At 43.9% G+C, this 19,332-nt stretch overlaps 1 pseudogene; it reads right to left on the reverse strand.

Annotated features, from left to right (window-relative positions):
* LOC112903722 overlaps window positions 1–18,557 on the reverse strand; it is a 61,548-nt pseudogene extending 42,991 nt beyond the window's left edge.
* Between the last annotated feature and the right edge of the window lie 775 nt (window positions 18,558–19,332).

The raw sequence follows: 19,332 nt of genomic DNA on the forward strand, positions 1-19,332 counted from the left end.
GGGTATACTTAGCCCATAACTAGACCATGAAGGCTTTAATAGGGTTTTGGGTCTTGTCTCAGCTGAAAAGCAACAAAGAGTAGATCCTTAATTTCATATTTTAGCTTTCAGTTTCTAGTTCCTTTAATCATTCTAGGTAAGCACCTACAGCTACTCAAGCAAGGTGGAGCTTCTTTAAAACATATTTCAGTATTACTCCTCATAAGATTTTCCATGTTACTCTATGTGGCAAAAAAGTTAAGCAGTATCAATCTTCGTGAGAAACGGACGATTCTGAATCGAATTTCAACCCTTGCAAGGTAAACCTAACTCACACGCTTGGAACACCAATAGGTCATTCTGAAGCAACCGTTTGCCTTTCATTCCGGGTCGTGGAACAATGCCACCACAAGCGACTGTAGGACCATACGCACATCCAATGTGCGGGACATACGTCTGTAGCGCGACTACATGACCGTATTCCTGTCTGCTCTGTAGAATGTACTCCCACAGTCGGTGCGTGTAAACATAAAAATAAAAGTCGAGTGGTGGGAGACGAGTCCACTTGCCGGGCTGATTGGTTACTAGGCTTACCGCTTACCATATTTCGCGGCATGTGGCTAGTACTTTTAAACGCTTAACTGCCACTACCACACACTGCGACCTTAACCAAATTCATCAACACAGACGGGGTATCCTTAGATACTACACATAACCCCGTCCGTCATCTTTACAATGATTGCAGAATTGTAATCAATCAATTCCTATATTGCGCGAGTGACAGGAAATCACTCGACTTCTACCGGTCCTATTAGCATAGCACTAGTCGGACTCAGTTTCTAGTATTCAGTACATTGGTTCCTAGGGAGATGCATCAATGGTTTCCAGACAACTCCAAAGAACTTAATGCACAAGTATATAAATATATAAAGGTAAATTGCAGTGTAAATAAGATACTGGGTTTATGTCCGGGGATTGCCTTCGCTGGCGGGGCTGGGGTCGGAGATGTTAATAAATTCTCCCGAACTCGGGTTCGGGGTCTCAGTTATGTCTCCGACAATGTTCCCGACGTCTTCAGAGACTTCCACTTCGGGTTCCGGGTGAATCTGATAATCACCGTTGGCGAGAAACGTCGAGTCTACATGTGATGAAAATGATGCAGTTTAGAAAATGCATAGATTGTTACTCCACTTCACAACAAAGTTGCAATCCATCGAACTTAACACTATATACTAGCAAGCAACACAGTTGCCATTTACTGGGCAGTCATTTATCGGGTATTAACCCATATACTTAGTTACATAAGTGAAAGGGGGGTAACTCTAAACATTTAACTAACTATATGAAGTAGCATGGTTGATTATTAAACTAATTACATTTAACACCTTTATTTATTTAACTAGCTAATCTCCTTGAATAACCCTAAGTTATTATTTATTATGGATCTACTAGTCAAGTTCAATCTATTTTAGTCATTTTACACCTGATCATGGGTTGAAAATTTGTGGGTATGCTACACTACTCTAGAGTAACATTTTAAAATATTTTCATAATTTTCCAGGAATAAAAGCTAGTATAATTGAATTATCTTTGGAAACAAACCAAAAATTCATAACTTGGAATATGGTCTACTATTCATCCTAAAATTTTTACTATGGATTACACATTTAAAAAGGAACTTATGGTATAAATTTCAATTATAAATACTAACAAAAACATCCTTAATTAAAAATTTAAGCATTTCATCAACATATAACAAAAGTACTCGAAATCTAAGTAAATGAGCAGTAAAGAACTCGAGATTTTTACACAGAGCTATATATGGCACATACAATCTAAGTTCCAAATTTCAGCCACAACACATGCATATAACATGAGATACAAATAAAACATTCATTTCATCGAATTTAATGTACATCAAAAACTACACTCATACAGCTCAAACTTGCTATATAAAAGCAGTCGAATTTAACTTAAGGATTCCAACAAAACTGGTTTGGCATTTTTCTGAATTTTGTACAATTTTCTACGAATTTTTGAAGTTCACAGCTTTTGAATTGGGGGGCTCTGGAAATTTACAAGGACACCCTTAGCACTTTTGAAAACTTTGCACATATGCCCTTGGCTCGTCGGGGAAGAAGGGCAGGGGGTGATGCCAGCCAAATTCCGGCGAGGGGACGGCAGGGGGTGGAGGAAGGGGTGGTCAGCAAGCACCAGGAGGTCAAGGCGCATCTGCTGGGGGCTTAGAAAAGGGGAGAGGATGGCCGGAAGGGGCGTCCCCACCGCGGCCGAGACGGCGGCGGAAAGGTGCTCGTCGGCGAGGGGATTCCTGGTGAGGAGGAGGACCAAGCTTGGGCTTGAGAGCTGCAGCAAGACAAGAGGAAGCTAATGGAGTAGTCGAATTGAACGGAGGAGGGGTGGAAGTATGGGCTCGACGGCGGACAGGAGCTTACCGGCGAAAGGAGAACGGCGGCGAGGTAACTCCGGTGGAGGTCCGGCCACGGGGAGTGGCTGGTGAGCGCCAGTGGGGTATGGGGAAGCTTCCTAGGGGGTTGGGGTGGGCAATGGAAGGCTCGAGGTGGGGGCTCCGCGGCGACCAGTAGCTCACCGGCGAAGAGGAAGGAGGCGGCAGTGAGTTCTGAGCTCTGGGCAATTGGAGAACGCGTGAGTGAGTGGAATAGAAGGAGGGGGAGCTAGTGCTACTCTTGAACCGGAGCAGAGAGAGCGAGGGGGTGTGCACAGGCAGTGCCACGGTGGCGGCGAGATGGCGGCGGTAGAGCCGCGGGACAGCGTGGCGCGCGCAAAAGGGCCAGGGAGGAGAAGCTAGAGCGGCGCTCAGGTTGGGGGCGACGCGTGGAGTAGCTAGGAGCTGGAGGTGGCGCCGGGGAGCGACCGAGGCTCAGCACATGGCCGGTAAAACGGTGCTGACACCGGCGGCAGGGGTGCAGCGAGCGAAGCAGAGGAGTTGCCAGAGGAGGAAGAAGAGAGAAGGGGGTTCGAGGGGCCTCATTGGAAAAAGCAAAAACCTCAAGGACTTCACTGTAACAGAATTTTCCTGCTGATCCAAAGCTCTACTGAGGAAATGGTCAAAATAGAAGTGGTAGAACTTTTCAAAACCTATAACTTTTCTTTAGGGATCAAGTTCAGAAACCTAAAGCACAATGTTTTAACTTACCATTTTTCATTCAATTTAAACTTTACATAAGTTTTGTCCTAGTAGTGTAAATTTTATGAACTCTTGGGCTTATCTACAAGCATTTAAGACTGGTCATGATTACTTTCCCCTTTTACATTTTGCCCCTTGGTAATTTTTGGGTGTTACTTTTATATTTCAACTAAGTTATGTAAAAGGGCTTGTACTTTCATATATTTACACAAATACCCTTATTTACATATCCTAACTTAGTTTTAACACAAATTAATCCACACCAAAACATTCTCCCTATTGGCTTGCTCTATTTGACACCTAGGGTGTCACAAGTACGCGGGTTATCATGCGGATACTGACGCCCGAAAGCAGGATCGCTTCCGTCGAGGCCTGAACACAAAGCTTAAGGAGCAGCTAAATCTGGTAAAGGTCGAAACTTTCAATGAATTGGTCAATATGGCCATTACTCAAGAGAATTGCATCTCAGCCCACCGAGCAGAAAAGAAACGGAAGATACCCACGGGACCCTCAGCTGCGCAACCGTCAAGGTATCGGTTGGTCCAGAACACTGCTACCCGAGCACCGCCCCGAAACAATCTACTAGGCAGATAGGTAGCTAGGCCACCCCAGCAGGCTCAATTCAATCGGCCACCGACACCACAACCCCAACAGCAACAGCAGCAAGGCCCGCGGCCGAGCTTTCTGCCATCCAATCAAGTAAACAACAACCAACTTTGTTTCAATTGCGGCAGCCCGTCCTATTTCATTAAGGATTGCCCCCAACCCAGAAGATCTTTCCAAGGGCAAACATCCAACCCGAACAACAAGGGCAAGAGGAAGAAGCAGATGGTACAAGTCAGCCAGGGGAGGGTGAACTTCACAACTCTCTCCGAACTTCCCGATGGTGCGCCAATGATGATGGGTACTTTCTCTATAAACCATCAACCTGTGATTATACTTTTTGATTCTGGTGCAATCCATAGTTTTATCAGTTCAAAGTGTGGGGCAAAAGTAGGCCTGGATATTTATCCTACTAAAGGAGCCTATATGATGGCGACTCCTGGCAGTAAAATTGCATCAAATCAAATCTATAGAAAGGTGCCAATTCAGTTGGGTAGTAATTTGATCAAAATAGATTTACTATTATTGGACCTAGAAGGAATGGATGTTCTCCTAGGTATGGATCGGATGACTAAGCACCGAGTGTCATTAGATATCTCTTCCCGAGCCGTGGAGATAGATTCACCCAAACATGAACCTACTATTCTCTATCTTCCACAACGGGAGTGCAATAACTCTTGTGCCTATGCTGTAGAAGGGATCAAGTTAAAGGACATCCCTATTGTTTGCGAATACCCAGATGTTTTTCCAGATGATTTACCTGGAATGCCCTCGGATCGAGATATTGAGTTTATCATAGAACTACAACCTGGCACAGCCCCCATCTCTAAGAGGCCCTATCGTATGCCACCCAATAAGCTGCCCGAGTTAAAAATTCAACTCCAGGACCTCCTTGACAAGGGTTTCATTTGTCCAAGTGCTTTACCATGGGGTTGTCCAGCCCTATTCGTGGAGAAAAAGGATAATAGCTTAAGGCTATGTGTAGATTATCGTCCCCTCAATGCGGTAACCATCAGAAACAAGTATCCTCTACCCCGCATTGACATTCTATTTGACAGTTAGCCGAAGCCAAGGTATTCTCTAAGATTGACCTACGCTCTGGATATCATCAAATCAAGATCAGACTGAATAACATTCCAAAAACAGCATTTTCCACCAGATATGGACATTATGAATATCTGGTCATGTCGTTTGGTCTTACCAATGCTCCAGCATATTTCATGTATCTCATGAACTCTGTATTCATGCAAGAACTTGATAAATTCATAGTGGTCTTTATTGATGACATCCTGATCTACTCTAAAAATCCGGAAGATCATGCAAAACATCTTCATGTTGTTCTTCAAAGATTGAGAGACCACCACTTGTACGCCAAATTCTCCAAATGCGAGTTTTGGCTGGATACTGTTAAATTTCTGGGTCACACTATCTCCAGTGATGGTATATCCGTTGATCCCAGTAAATTATAAGAAGTATTAGATTGGAAACCTCCTACATCAGTCCATCAGATCCGCAGTTTTCTTGGTCAAGCTGGCTATTATCGTGTTTCATTCCTGACTTTTCAAGAATAGCCAAACCTATGACTGAACTGCTAAAGAAAGGAGTTAAATTCTCCTGGGATCAAAAATGTGAGGATGCATTCCACACCCTTAGAGCACATCTCACTACTGCCCCAGTTCTGGCTCAACCTGATGTTTCCAAACCTTTCGACATCTATTGTGATGCTTCGGGAATCGGACTTGGTTGTGTGCTTATGCAGGACAATCTAGTGATTGCTTATGCATTGCGAGCCCTTAGGACTCATGAACAGAATTATCCTACTCATGACCTTGAACTCGCAGCTGTCATCCATGCACTTAAGATCTGGAGACATCATCTGATGGGTACAAAGTGCCATATCTATACTAACCATAAAAGCCTCAAGTACATTTTCACGCAAGCAGATCTAAATATGAGGCAGAGGCGTTGGCTAGAACTCATAAAGGATTATGATCTAGAAGTACACTACCATCCAGGCAAGGCCAACTTCGTTGCGAATGCACTTAGCCGCAAGGCACATTGCTCTTGCTTATCTGTTGAGGCTTTCAAAGAGACGCTTTGTTGGGAGATAAGGAAGCTTAATCTTGAAATCATTCCTCAAGGTAGCTTGAACCATCTCTCAATTGAAGCTACAATTTAGGATAACATTGTTCTGGCACAACAGCATAACAAAGGGGTCAGAATCATCAAGCAAAAGTTAGAACAAGGAGAAGGAAAGTATAAGTGCTTTCAAGTAAATCGTGAAGGAGTTCTATGGTTCAACGAGCGTATCATTGTACCCAAGGACCATAAGCTTCGTAAGCAGATATTGGATGAAGCTCATCTGTCCAAATTCTCTATGCACCCTGGCAGTACCAAGATGTACCAAGATCTGAAACAGAACTTTTGGTGGACCCGTATGAAGCGAGAAATCGCCAAGTATGTCTCGGAGTGTGATATTTGTCAAAGAGTTAAGGCCAGTCATTTAAAAACTGCTGGTATTCTTCAACCTCTACCCATTCCCTCCTGGAAGTGGGAGGATATCAGCATAGATTTTATCGTTGGCTTACCTAACACCTCTCTGAGGCATGACTCTATTTGGTTAATCGTTGATCGATTAACCAAAACCGCCCATTTTCTTCCAGTGCATACTACGTATAATGCCAAAAAGTATGCCGAGATCTATTTAGATCAAATCATTCATCTCCATGGAGTACCTAAGATGATCATTTCTGATCGTGGAGCTCAGTTCATTGCTCGGTTCTGGGAGCAACTTCAACATGCTCTTGGAACTAAATTAATCTGAAGCTCCGCATATCATCCTCAGACAGACGGACAAATGGAAAGGATAAATCAGATTCTGGCAGACATGCTCAGAGCCTGCGTACTTCAGTATGACAAGAATTGGGATAAATGCTTATCACTGGCAGAATTTTCCTACAACAACAGTTATCAGACAAGTCTCAAGATGGCCCCGTTCGAAGCATTATACGGTCGCTGTTGCCGAACTCCATTAAGTTGGTCACAAACCGGCGAGCGTAAAATCTTTGGACCCGACCTTGTCACTGAAGCAGAGGAAAAGGTGAAGACTATTTAGAATAACCTAAAAATAGCCCAATCTTGATAGAAAAGCTATGCTGACATACGAAGGAGACCATTACAGTTCCAGATTGGAGACTTCGTATATCTTCAAGTATCTCCTACTCGAAGTGTTCAACGGTTTGGCATAAAAGGGAAGCTAGCTCCTCGATACATCGGACCCTTTGAGATTACCGAAGTTTGTGGACCCGTAGCTTATCGTCTTCAACTTCCTCCTCAACTAATGGCCGTTCATGATATCTTCCATGTGTCTCAACTCAGGAAATGTGTCAAAATTCCTACCGAGATCATAGATTCCTAAGCCATCGAGATCGAATCTGATCTAACCTATACCGAACATCCGATCAGAATGCTCGACACCAAAGAAAGAAGTACTAGGAGAGAGACCATCAAGATGTTCAAAATTCAGTGGGATCATCACACAGAAGAAGAAGCGACCTAGGAAACCGAATCCTATCTTCAACGAAACTTCCCAGACTTCCTTCAAACCAACTCCCAAATCTGATCGTCCAATTCCATCCTGTTCCAGAATCTCAGAACGAGATTCTTTTTAGGGGGGAAGGCTGTGACATTCAGGTACTTAGGATTAAACACACTAGTTTCTAGTATAAAGTGTGTATGTTTCATTTTGTGTATGTGTGTTAAAATTTTAATGCAAAGGCAAAAGGCTATTTTTATAATTATAAAAAAATTAGGCCCTTTAGTGTTAAATGGGTGAGAATGGGAGGTAAAAATCAAAACATATGAAGGTTGTTTTGTAAAAGTCAAGAACTTACATTTAAACTGCAAATAGAGGTGAAACTACCCATAGGATGCAAGTGTAGTGTAGATTTTAAATAGGATTTCTTTAAAGTTTAAAACTTTGCTAAGTTTTATGTTAGTTTCAAACCCTTAGCTCTTTTGCAACTGAACCTTAAAGTAAAGTTGTAGATCTTGTTGAACTCTACACTTTTGCTTTTAGGCACATTTTCATTTGAGCTATGGTTTGAAAGTTAACCTTGCTTTACAGTGGAGTCCCTGCACTTTTGGAAAATAGCAGATCAGTCCCCCTTCGTCTACCTCTAGTCCCGCTCCTCTGCTCTGCTCGCGCCCGTGAACTCTGCCGCCATCGCCGGCCATGTGCCGCGCACCTGCTGCCCCGCGCCGCTCTCCTCTGTGCCACGTGCCTCCCCAGTGCCCGCGCCGCCGTTCCCCACCTCGCGCTGGCCCTATCCTCACTCCTCCACGTCGCGCTGCCGCCGCTCGAGCCGCCACGCACCCCGCTGGTTGCCAGCAGCTGCTCCCGCACGACCGTGCCTTCTTCTGGACCCCGAGCACATCCTGGAGCTCCTCGTGAACTCCTGCTCGCCGTCGACAGCCGCCGCCGCTGCCTCCCATCCCTGATCCAGTGCTCCTAGAGCACCGCCGCGACCCACTAAAGCTCACAAGCCCGCCCAATTTCGTTCTCCCGTGCTAGATTGCCCAGACCAAAGCGCCGGTGAGCTCGAGCTTCCGCCAGCGCTCGGCCTCGCCGTCGTTCCGGCGATCCACTGCCTTCTAGCCCCAGCCAAGCACCCCATCAACACCACATCATCCTGGGGAAGCTTTCTAGCTACTTCTCCGCCGCTCTCCTACCCGCCGGCCATCGGAACGCCATCGCCGTTCCTCGGAGCTCCGCCGCCCACCTCTATTCGCCGTCGATACTTCGCCACAGTCCCTCTCTTCCCCAACATCGACCACCCCCGTGAGTGCCGTGAGCTCCTGAACATTTCCCCTCACTTGCTCCTCACCGCCGGTGAGCTCCCTTGCCGGAATTTGATCGGCACCGATCGGTTTTCCTGTGTAGCCCAGCCAAGGACCCAATTGCAAAGATTCAAAACTTTCCAAGGGCCTATCTGTAGGAAATCAGTACCCCCCTTTTAATTCAAATCAGCCAACTTGTAAAATCCATAAGAAATTGTAAAAAAATCCAAAATTACCAAACCAATTTTGTTGTACTCCTAAAATCTAACTCTACAACGTTTATTAGTGAAGTTCAGTTTGAAACCAAATATTTTAAGAGTTATTTTGAAGTTTAACAAAAGGGTATCTTGAGTGTAACTTTTGCATATTAACTTTATCTCCTGTGAATTTTGGTGAGTAGCTTCTTTAGGATACAAGTGATCTTGTGTGAAAAATTCATCTATAATACTGAACCCTAGCTTGAATTAATTTAAACTTATGCAAATCAAGCTTGAAAGGGTTTAAATTTAATTAAGCCTGTTGCTAAGGTTTTCATGCTTAGATTTTTTTATCATGTAATGATCTGTAACTGAGTAGTTTATAATAAATGTTTCAAGAATTTATAGCACTGTTTTACCTAAGATTTGAATTTAAACTTGACATTTGAACTAAATTCAAATGCTTTAGTGTTTGTTTTCAGAAAATTATAAACAATTCACAGTAAGCTCATCAACTAGAAGAGAGCTTACCCGCAAAAATTCAAGGCTAGAGCCTTTGTGAATTTCAAAATATAAAATCAAACTTGTTAACCAAATTCTATTAAATCAAGTAATTTGATATTGAATTAAAGCACACCTAATAAATTTGAATTCAAACCTCCTATTTTATGAAGTTGTATTTATCAATTGATTGGATTGCAACTTTATCGTGCAGTAAAATCTTAACTCAAGAACCACCTCAATTCAAATTATTGCATATCACGTAGAGTCAGCGACACTCGACGATGGAGACTACGGGCTAGTCCCGGAAGACGAGCAAAGGATTTCTGAAGATCCTGCAAACGTTGTCGAGACTTTAACTGAAGCCTTGAACCAAAGTTCGGAAGTCTCTGACATCCCTGACTCCAGCCCCGCTCAAGAAGGCAAGCCCCGGTGCATAACCCAGTATTTTAAATTACTACATTTATACAATTTTATACTTATATATTATATCTTGCATTAAGTTTTGGAGTTGAAATGGAACCCTAGATGCATGAATACTAGGAACCTATGTATTGTGCCTGAGTCCTTATCGGATAGATGCTTTGCTAATAGGACCGGCAGAAGTTGAGTGATTTCCTGTCACTCGCGTGATATAGGAATTGAATGTTTACTATTCTGCAATCACTATAAGGATGATGGACGGAGTCATGTGCAGTATCATGACATGAAGGGTTACCCCGTCTGTGTTGATAAAAGTTGATAAGGTTGCAGTATGTGGTAGTGGTGGTTAAGCGTTTGAAAGTACTAGCCACATGCCGCGAAATATGGTAAGCGGTAAGCCTAGTAACCAATCGGCCCGAGGAGTGGACATACCTCCCACCACTGGTAATTCGGTTTTTCTCATGCACCGACGTGCAGGAGTACGTTCCTCACAGCGGACAGGAGTACGGTCATGTAGTCGCGCTACAGACGTACGTCCTACACATTGGATGTGCGTATGGTCCTACAGTCGCTTGTGGTGGCCCTGATCCACGAGTCGGAATGAAAGGCAAACGGTTGCTTCGGAATGATCATTGGATGTTCCAAGCGTGTGAGTTAGGTTTACCCTTGCAAGGTTATGAAATTCGATTCAGAATCGTCCGTTTCTCGCAGAGATTGAGACTGCTTATTACTTCTGCCACATAGAGTAAGAACAGTAACCCTTGTTGAAATAATCTTAATGGATGCTAATCTCTACCTTGCTTGTCTAGTATAGGTGCTTACCTAGAATTGTTAATGAACCTAGAATTTGAAAGCTAAACATGGAAGTTAGATCATACTCTTTGTTGCTTTTCAGCAAAAGAAAACCAGAGCCTCTCAAATCCTCCATGGTCTAGTTATGGGCTAAGTATACCCGATTCCGGTTAAGTCTTGCTGAGTATTAGTATACTCAGTCTTGCTAGTCTATTTTTCACGTATGACCTTTGAGAACCCCACGGATGGTCCAGCATGGCCAATCTCTATTCCGTTTGGCTGGTCCGTGGAGTGGGATCCGTCCCCGGCTGGCGGTGACCCTCCGGAATGACACCATGTTTCAGGCTGAACCTGGTGTCAACCTTCGCGACGTGTGTAGTCGCGTGTGAATTTTCTTCCGCTGTGACTCTACACAAGCTTGCATAGCTTGTGGTCTTTAAACAATGGTGTATAAGTATACTTAAGTTTGAAACAGGTTTGTAATAATGTTTAATATTCTATGAATTAAAAGTTGGTGAGCTATTGTGCGATTGTAAACTCGCCTTCGTGCAAGGTAAACCTGCTTCGATCCTGTTGAACCGTGGTTGCTTCGGGCGGAGACCCAACAGACCAATGGGTTGTTCCGTTTGAAGTGCATTGAGTTAGTATCAGCTGTATAGCGATGACTAGCGCACTTGAGCCGGAATAATTCAGGCGGTTCTGCCACAGATCCTATACTTCGAGTACTACTCCATTTACTAGTTCTTGACTAGTACTACGTGCAGTTTACAGAAGGGGTATCGTTCCCATACTTCCAGTACTACTCCGTTTAATAGTTCTCGACTACTACTACATGTAGTTTACTGAAGGGGCATCATTCCCATACTTCCAGTACTATTCTATTTACTAGTTTTCAACTAGTACTACGTAGAGTTTACTAAAGGGGCCTCACACCCATTCTTCCAGTACTACTCCATTTACTAGTTTTCGACTAGTAATACATGCAGTTTACTGAAGGGGCATTGGTCCCATACTTCCAATACTACTCCGTTTACTAGTTCTCCACTAGTACTATGTAGACTTTACTGAAGGGGCATCGCTCCCACACTTCCAGTATTACTCCATTTTACTAGTTCTCAACTAGTACTACGTAAAGTTTACTGAAGGGAAGTCGCTCTCATACTTCTAGTACTACTCCATTTACTAGTTCTTGACTAGTACTACGTGTAATTTACTGAAGGACACTTGGTCCCATAACACTGTGTTTACTAGTTTCCGACTAATTTTACGCGTCGTCAGCTACCTTGATTCCTTGTGTCAACTACAAACAAGACATTCCAAGTGCTTTTTGACGCACTCCTCTAGCTCCCATGCTCGGGGGCTGGGCACGACAGGGCACTTAAGGTGCTTTCGGGGGATCATTTAAGCTCTCACGCTTTAAGGCTGGACGCTGCAAAATTACTCGGTAGATCCTAATTTAAGAGGCCTTAAGGATTTATCTTGGAATGATAATTGTTTAACCATTATTACAGGGGTTTATTCCGAAATAAGGGAGATTTTCAAAATTTTAACCCAGAGGACTTATCTAGGCATTGGCTCAGCGAACAAGTTTGGATTTTAGCGGTAATTTAGGGTGCTTTTTGGACAAGCTATTTGTTTAACCATTTTTTCAGGGAATTCATTCCGAAAAAAGCGGTTTTCAAATTTTTGAACCAATTTGCCCATATTAACCATCAAATTCTTATCATCATATATTGCATGCCATGATTCTTTGGATCCTTTTTATCAAAACCTTGGGGATTTGGATTCAAGACTCGGGGGCTACAGGGACATGTGTCATCATTGACTTATTTTTCAAATTTTTTGAAGATAAGGACAGAAGATTCAAGACTAATTTGACCCTCAGCCTGATTCTTTGATTCAACCTAAGGCTCAGGGGCTACTCCATATGGAGTGCGAGTTCAATCGCACCCCATATAAAAGAAGACTTGTCAACTACTCGGGGCATGAGTACCTCATAACCTCGATGCAGTCAAGGAAGTACTCGGAAGACACCTTCAAGATGGAGTTCGTGAGAACTCGAAGACGCCTTCAGAAGTACTCGGAAGCCTGCAGTACTCGACTACGAAGAGCTAGGGGGCTTGTTAGATCCGAGCCCACGAGACTGTGCACATGGCGTACATCTTACAGGATAAGGGGTGGGGCATGGCCCACACCCTACACAAGTTGTAACTTCTCGTAACATAGAAGAACTACTCGTACTGTAGTAGAACTAGTCGGAACAGAAGGAAACTACCCGAAAAGTAGTCGGGTAGGACCCCTGATCTCGTATCTGACTAGGATTTCCATGTAACCCTGTCCCCCCAAACTATATAATGGCAGGTAGGGACACCCTCCAAATAGGATCACACAAGATCACCTCGATCAACACCTAAGGCAATACAAACCACACACAGGACATAGGTTATTACGCTCTCAGCAGCCCGAACCTATCTAAATTTTTTGTTTCTTGCACCTTTGAGTTTTTGATCTCGGTGACACCCTACCTACAAACTCACCACCTCGGGGGTATCCCTCAGTGGGCGTGGCGGTAAAACACCAACAGGTGAGGCAGAGGACATCGGTGGGTGGTGTTGGGGTAGGGCATTCTCCAAAGACGAAGAAGATACAGAGGGGTAGGAGGAGAGGGAGGGGAAGGAGAGGAGAAGGATGGGGAGGGAGGGGATGGGTGGGGGTGGGAGGAGGGCGGTCCTTGCCGGCGAGGGGGAGGTCTCCTGCAGGGGTGGAGGTGGGCGGAGGGGCGGACGGAGGCCGGATAGCTTGGAGGAGGGGAAGGGGAAGTATGGGCGAAGCCAGCCGATCACGTCACCAGGGTTGGCTTCATTACATATCGGGGTCAACTATGGAGATGAAAAGTGATATACGTGGAATTTGACAGATTTCATCGGGGTCCGGCGATGGAGGAGGGGGTGAAGAGGGTTGGAGGAGGGCGGTCCTCGCTAGCATTGGAGGGTGATGTGGCAGAACCAACTTGAATTACACCGGCTCAAGTGTGCTGATCCTTTCTCGGAAGGCAGTAAGGACTCAATCGCACTTCAAACGGTGCAACCCCATGGTCTGTCGGGTAAAGTCCCGATAAAACCACCTAATTCAAGATCAAAACAAGGTACCTCGCACGAAGGCGAGTCCAGAGATACAATCACCGGCAATTTGACATCACAGGCATAATATTACATTAGTATTCAAACATATATAGTAGCAAGACCTATCTAGTACGAATTTATACAAAACTGTTCAAAGTTAGAGTATCTGCAGCGGAAAATAAAATACGACACTACCAGACATCACGGAACGGATATTGAGCTAAGCCCAAGCTCAACATCACTCGGAGGGACCTGTGTTGGTCGGGGACGGATCCCATTCCACGGACCAACAGGAAGAGCATAGGGCCAGGGCATAGGTAGAGTAGAGTCCTCAGGGGGATTACCTGAAAAGAAAAGTCACATTGCAAGGCTGAGTAGTCTAATACTCACCAAGGCTTGCCCGTTTCATGGTATACTTAGCCACGTAGCTAGACTATGGAGGCTTGTAATGGTTCTAGGTATAGTTTCAGCTGAAAAGCAATAAAGAGTAGATCCTTAATTTCAACTTTTAGCTTTTAGATTCTAGTTGGTTATCCATTCTAAGTCAGCAACTATAACTACTCAAGCATGGTGGAAATTTTCTACACAAACATCATCTGTGATCATCATAAGGTTACTCTTCTTACTCTATGTGGCAAAGGGATTAAGCAGTCTCCATCTCCGCGAGGGTAAACCTAACTCACACGCTTGCAAGGGTAAACCTAACTCACACGCTTGGAACATCCAATGATCATTCCGAAGCAACCGTTTGCCTTTCATTCCGACTCGTGGATCAGTGCCACCATAAGCGACTGTAGGACCATACGCACATCCAATGTGCAGGACGTACGCCTGTAGCGCGACTACATAACCGTACTCCTGTCCGCTGTGCGGAACGTACTCCCGCACGTTGGTGTGTGTGCGAAAAACCAAAGTACGAGTGGTGGGGGGTATGTCCACTCCTCGGGCCGATCGGTCACTAGGCTCACCGCTTACCATATTTCGCGGCATGTGGCTAGTACTTTCAAACGCTTAACCACCGCTACCACACACTGCGACCTTATTAAATTTTCATTAACACAGACGGGGTTTTTACCAAGGTCATGAATCATAATCACAACCCCATCCATCATCCTTATAGTGGTTGCAGGAATGTAAACATTGCAAGTCCTATAAAGCTCGCAAGTGACAGGGAATCACTCGACTTCTACCGGTCCTATTAGCTTAACAGCTAGTCGGACTCAGGTTCTAGTTTTCAATACATAGGTTCCTAGGAATATGCAACTAAGGTTTCAATACAATTCCTGAAGACTTAAATGCACAAGTAGATATACATGAATATATAAATTGCAGTGTAGTAAAAATAGCGGTTTATGTCCGGGGCTTGCCTTCGCAGGTGGGGTTGGGGTCAGAGATGTCAACACTAAAAGTTTCCAAACCGGGGTTCGGGGCTTCTGTTGGATCTCCGGTGACGTTCCCGGGGATTCAGAAATTCCTTCTTCTGGTTCCGCGATCAGCTGGTAATCTCCGTCAGCGAGAGTTATCGAGTCTATATGATATGCAAACATTACAGTTGAGGAAATGTATACATTTCCATTTTATTTCATGATAAAGTTGCAATCTAACAAACAAACATTTTATTTAGCAAACATATCATCTATTCTTATACTGGGCAATCATTTATCGAGTATAAACATAATTACCTAATTGCAGTAAATGACATGTTGAGTTACTCTAAGCAACTAAGTTAATTACATTAAGTAGCATTGGAAAAGATCCTAATTTATCTAACCAATTTCCTTAAACATTATTAGTTTACTTGATCAATTAGACTAATGGTCTTTTTAAGAAAAAGGGTTATTATTATTAAAAATCTTTGTTTTGATTCAATATTCAAACCCTAAGTCAGGAGTGATTGTTAATATTACAAAAATTAGTATGAATAGGTTTAATTGAAATAAGCTTATCACAAAATTTTTAGAACATTTCATGCAGCATAGCAATCAGAATAATTAATTCAATCAAACAACATGTAGATCATGAACTATTTTTCTAGTTTGATCTACTACAAACCTAAAGACACAAATTTTACTGGAGAAAGGCTAATCTGAATCTAAGCTACTGTGATTTTATCAAGATTTTTATCCTTATAGCAATTACGCTATAAAATAAACAAAAACAGCATTGTGATATTAAGATCTATTTATATCAGAAGTTCTACACAAGATCTTGTGCTGAAATTTTGTAAACCTATTACACTACTCAAAAGTAACACTCTAATTTAATTTCATAAATTTTTCATAAAGTAGAACTATTATTCATGAATTATCTTTGAATCTAAGCCTAAATTCATAACTCAAGCTACTCTATGCTACTATATTCAAAATTTTATCATGGATTACACATGTTGAAAGAAAGTTAGAGTAAAATTTTCAGCTACAAACACTAACAGATTCACCCTTGAATAAATCCTAAAGCTTTCATTAATATAAAACAAAGATACTTAAACATCATAGCTAGGGAACAGTTCTGAGTCTACAAATTTTACATAAAGTTATACATGAGACACACATCCTATGTTTCAAATTTCAACAACAGCATAGCCATGGATCAAGAGATCTGATTAGCACACCTATTTCCTAATATTTATTCTAATTCTAAATATTCACTCATTCAGCTCAAGGCTATAACACAAAAGTTGTAGAGTCTACTTCAAGAATTCAAACAAAACTAGTTTGACATTTTTCTGAATTTCCTATGAATTCTTACAAATTTCTAAATATCACTGATTTGAATTGAAGGGAGGGACTGGAATCTTGCAGCCAGGCCCTCAGAAAGATTTAGATCATTGCAATCGAGTCCTTGGCTCGTCGGGGAAGAAGAGCCGAGACTTGCCGGCCAAATTCCGGCGACGGTGGTTGCCGGCGGCGAGGGGAAAACGGCCAGGAAGGATTAGGGGGCTAGAACGGGCCTTGCTGGGGGTGATGTGATGGTCGGGGTCGACTGGAGGGGGTGGAACGACGGTGACCCGAGGTGGCGGCGATGGAGCTCGACTACAGCGGCGGTGTTCCGGCGAGGGGGTTCGCCAGCGGCGGTCTAGAGGTTGGGGAGAAGCTCGAGGGGAGCAAGGCGGTTCAATTGAGCACCTTGGCGAGGGTTGGGGTGGTCGGAAAGGTAGATCCCCACGGCGGACCGAGGCGGCGGCGGAGAGGTCGACGGCGATGGCGATGCTCCGGCGATCAACATTTGTGAAGGCCCTGCGCACGAGCATCGGTGAGCCATGGGTGATGCACTGCTACATTCAATTGAGGCTAATGGCTACGGAGAAGGGGTGACCAACGGTGACCGTAATGACGGCGGAGGAGAAGAACACCGACGAGCGTCGGGAAGGCCAAACCGAAACTCAAAGAAGTCGAGTGAAGGGTGGCGAGCTTGACAGGGTCAAGGTGAAGCTATGGGAGGGGCTGTCGTGGATCGGGAGGGGGTGTGGTGGTCTGCCCACGGTGGACAGGGGGTTCGCCGGAGAAGAACACGGGCGGCGACGGCGTTCAGAAGCTCGGGGTGCAATGAGAATGCAAGAAAGAGCAAAATGGAGGGAGGGGGAGCTACTGAAGGTCGTGGACCAGAAAAGAAGGGTGGGGGAGGCATGCGCGGGCGCTAGCCACGGAGGCGGCGAGGTGGCTGTCGGGCGGTGCTCGGGCAGAGGCGGGGCGGCGTGGCGCGCGCGGAAGAAGGCCAGAGGAGAGGGGCTAGGGCGGCGGCCGGCCTAGGGGCGCCGTGTGGGGGCTGCCAGAGGCAGGAGGTGGCGCCGGCAGAGCTGTAGCGGCAGTGAGCGGCGGCGGCCTGCTGCGCGGTAGAGGGGGAGACATAGGAAGAAGAAGGGGGGGGGCGCCAGGGGCTGATGTGAAGTTTCAAAAACTCTAGGGACCTTGATGTAAAACCAGATTTTCTCACTATTTTATATCTCAAATGAGAAAATGGTCAAAACAAGAATTGTAGAACTTTTCAAAACCTACAACTTTTATTTAGGGTTCGAATTCAAAAACTCAAAGGATAGAACTTTATTTTAAAACCTTAGACTTAATTCAAACTTTATAAAGTTTTTGTCCTTATTAGGGTAAATTTCATGTATTTTTGGACTTAATTGCAAGTTTTATGTAATGTAATGATGACTAACACTCTTACACTTTGACCCCTAGTAAATTTAAGAGTTACCTTTGTAAGTCAAATATTTTGCATAAAAGGACTCATATTTTTGAAAAATTACACATAAGTCCTTATTTCCACACATTCACTCAATTTCACTCAATTCAATACATACATTACACATTCTTTCCTAATGTTTTATAATTTTGACACCTAGGGTGTCACAGGTGATGCTAGCTAGGCGGGCGGCGGGAGAGGGCGTGCAGTCCTATTTTTGTTCACCCCCACGTGATGAGCGGATAAGGGCGGGGGCTCTTGCTGAATCCCAATTTGGAGTGCTCCCTCTGCCTGAATGCTTCCTATCTACATATGTCTTCAACATCCATAGTGTGTATGTGGAGCTACTGTGTGTTAAACATGCGTATGCATGGTTAGTATGTCATGGATAAAATATGATACTCATTTGACAAAAATGCTAATGCAATAACCTATATGCAATACCTGTATCCTTGACACATCAATCTTGAGATCCAGCATATCCTTGGCAAGGACGACGGAGCGGTAAACATAGCGCCGGATCTTGAGAAGGTGGTGCCCAAGCATGTCGTGGGTGCAATGTGAGCAGCTCACATTGTAGCAGTGCAGGCAGAACATGCACTTCTCGGCCCTGTTCTCAGCTGCATGCTCCATGCATGGCTCCCAGAAATTGGTCCTCAGTAGCACATTGAGCTTTTCTGGCCTTTCCTCCTCCTCATCCACTGTCACCACTGCCGGCACATCCTCCAATGGTGGCAGTTGCCCCTCCGCCATAGGCTGCTTCTGCTGTATCAAAAACACCACAAAGATGAACAATAATCATATACTAGCTAGGCAGATTGGCCTGACGATTTGCTTTCTTAATAAAAAGTTTAAAGTTTATTTGGTGAGATATAGAGTAAAGAATATAAAATTGAGAGCTCATGTATAATTCTATCTATTGCAAGTGCTACAGATTGAAGCACTGATAACTAGACTTGCAATGCATATGACTCGAAGCATACGGTCACATATTAATCGTGATATCTATAACATAACGATCGACATCGATCTCTTAGTCCACAAACCAAAGGTGCATGTAGATCATAGTTCTTACAAAACACTCAAACGGGTCAAGAGTTGATTTGGAGTGCATTAGGAGATAGGATGTCAATCGTAGGAAGGTGCGCGCCACGTGCATACTGCCACTATGGTACACACATTTTCTGAGAACTAATGAGGCATATGTATTTTTCAAATTTCAAGAACTAATTAATGTGGCGCTCACATTTATAGGCAACACACACTGACAGAAGTCACCATATTAGAGTAGTTTTGCAAAGGGACACATGAAGTGATTCACAAGTCGTAATTTACCTTATTTATCTTTCCATTCAATACAATCCATATATTCACTATACCGAAACCCTCCATCGGACACATCTCTTCCTCATCAAGCAAACTCAAATTATAATTTTTTTTAAGAAAGCTTTCAGCAAAAGTTTCTCTAAACATTATGATTTGTTCTAAAAGTCTAAAAAAGTATTTTCCATAAACTTGCGAGAAAATT

The sequence above is a fragment of the Panicum hallii genome, chromosome 8 (genome assembly GCF_002211085.1).
Source record: "Panicum hallii strain FIL2 chromosome 8, PHallii_v3.1, whole genome shotgun sequence".
NCBI lineage: Eukaryota > Viridiplantae > Streptophyta > Magnoliopsida > Poales > Poaceae > Panicum > Panicum hallii.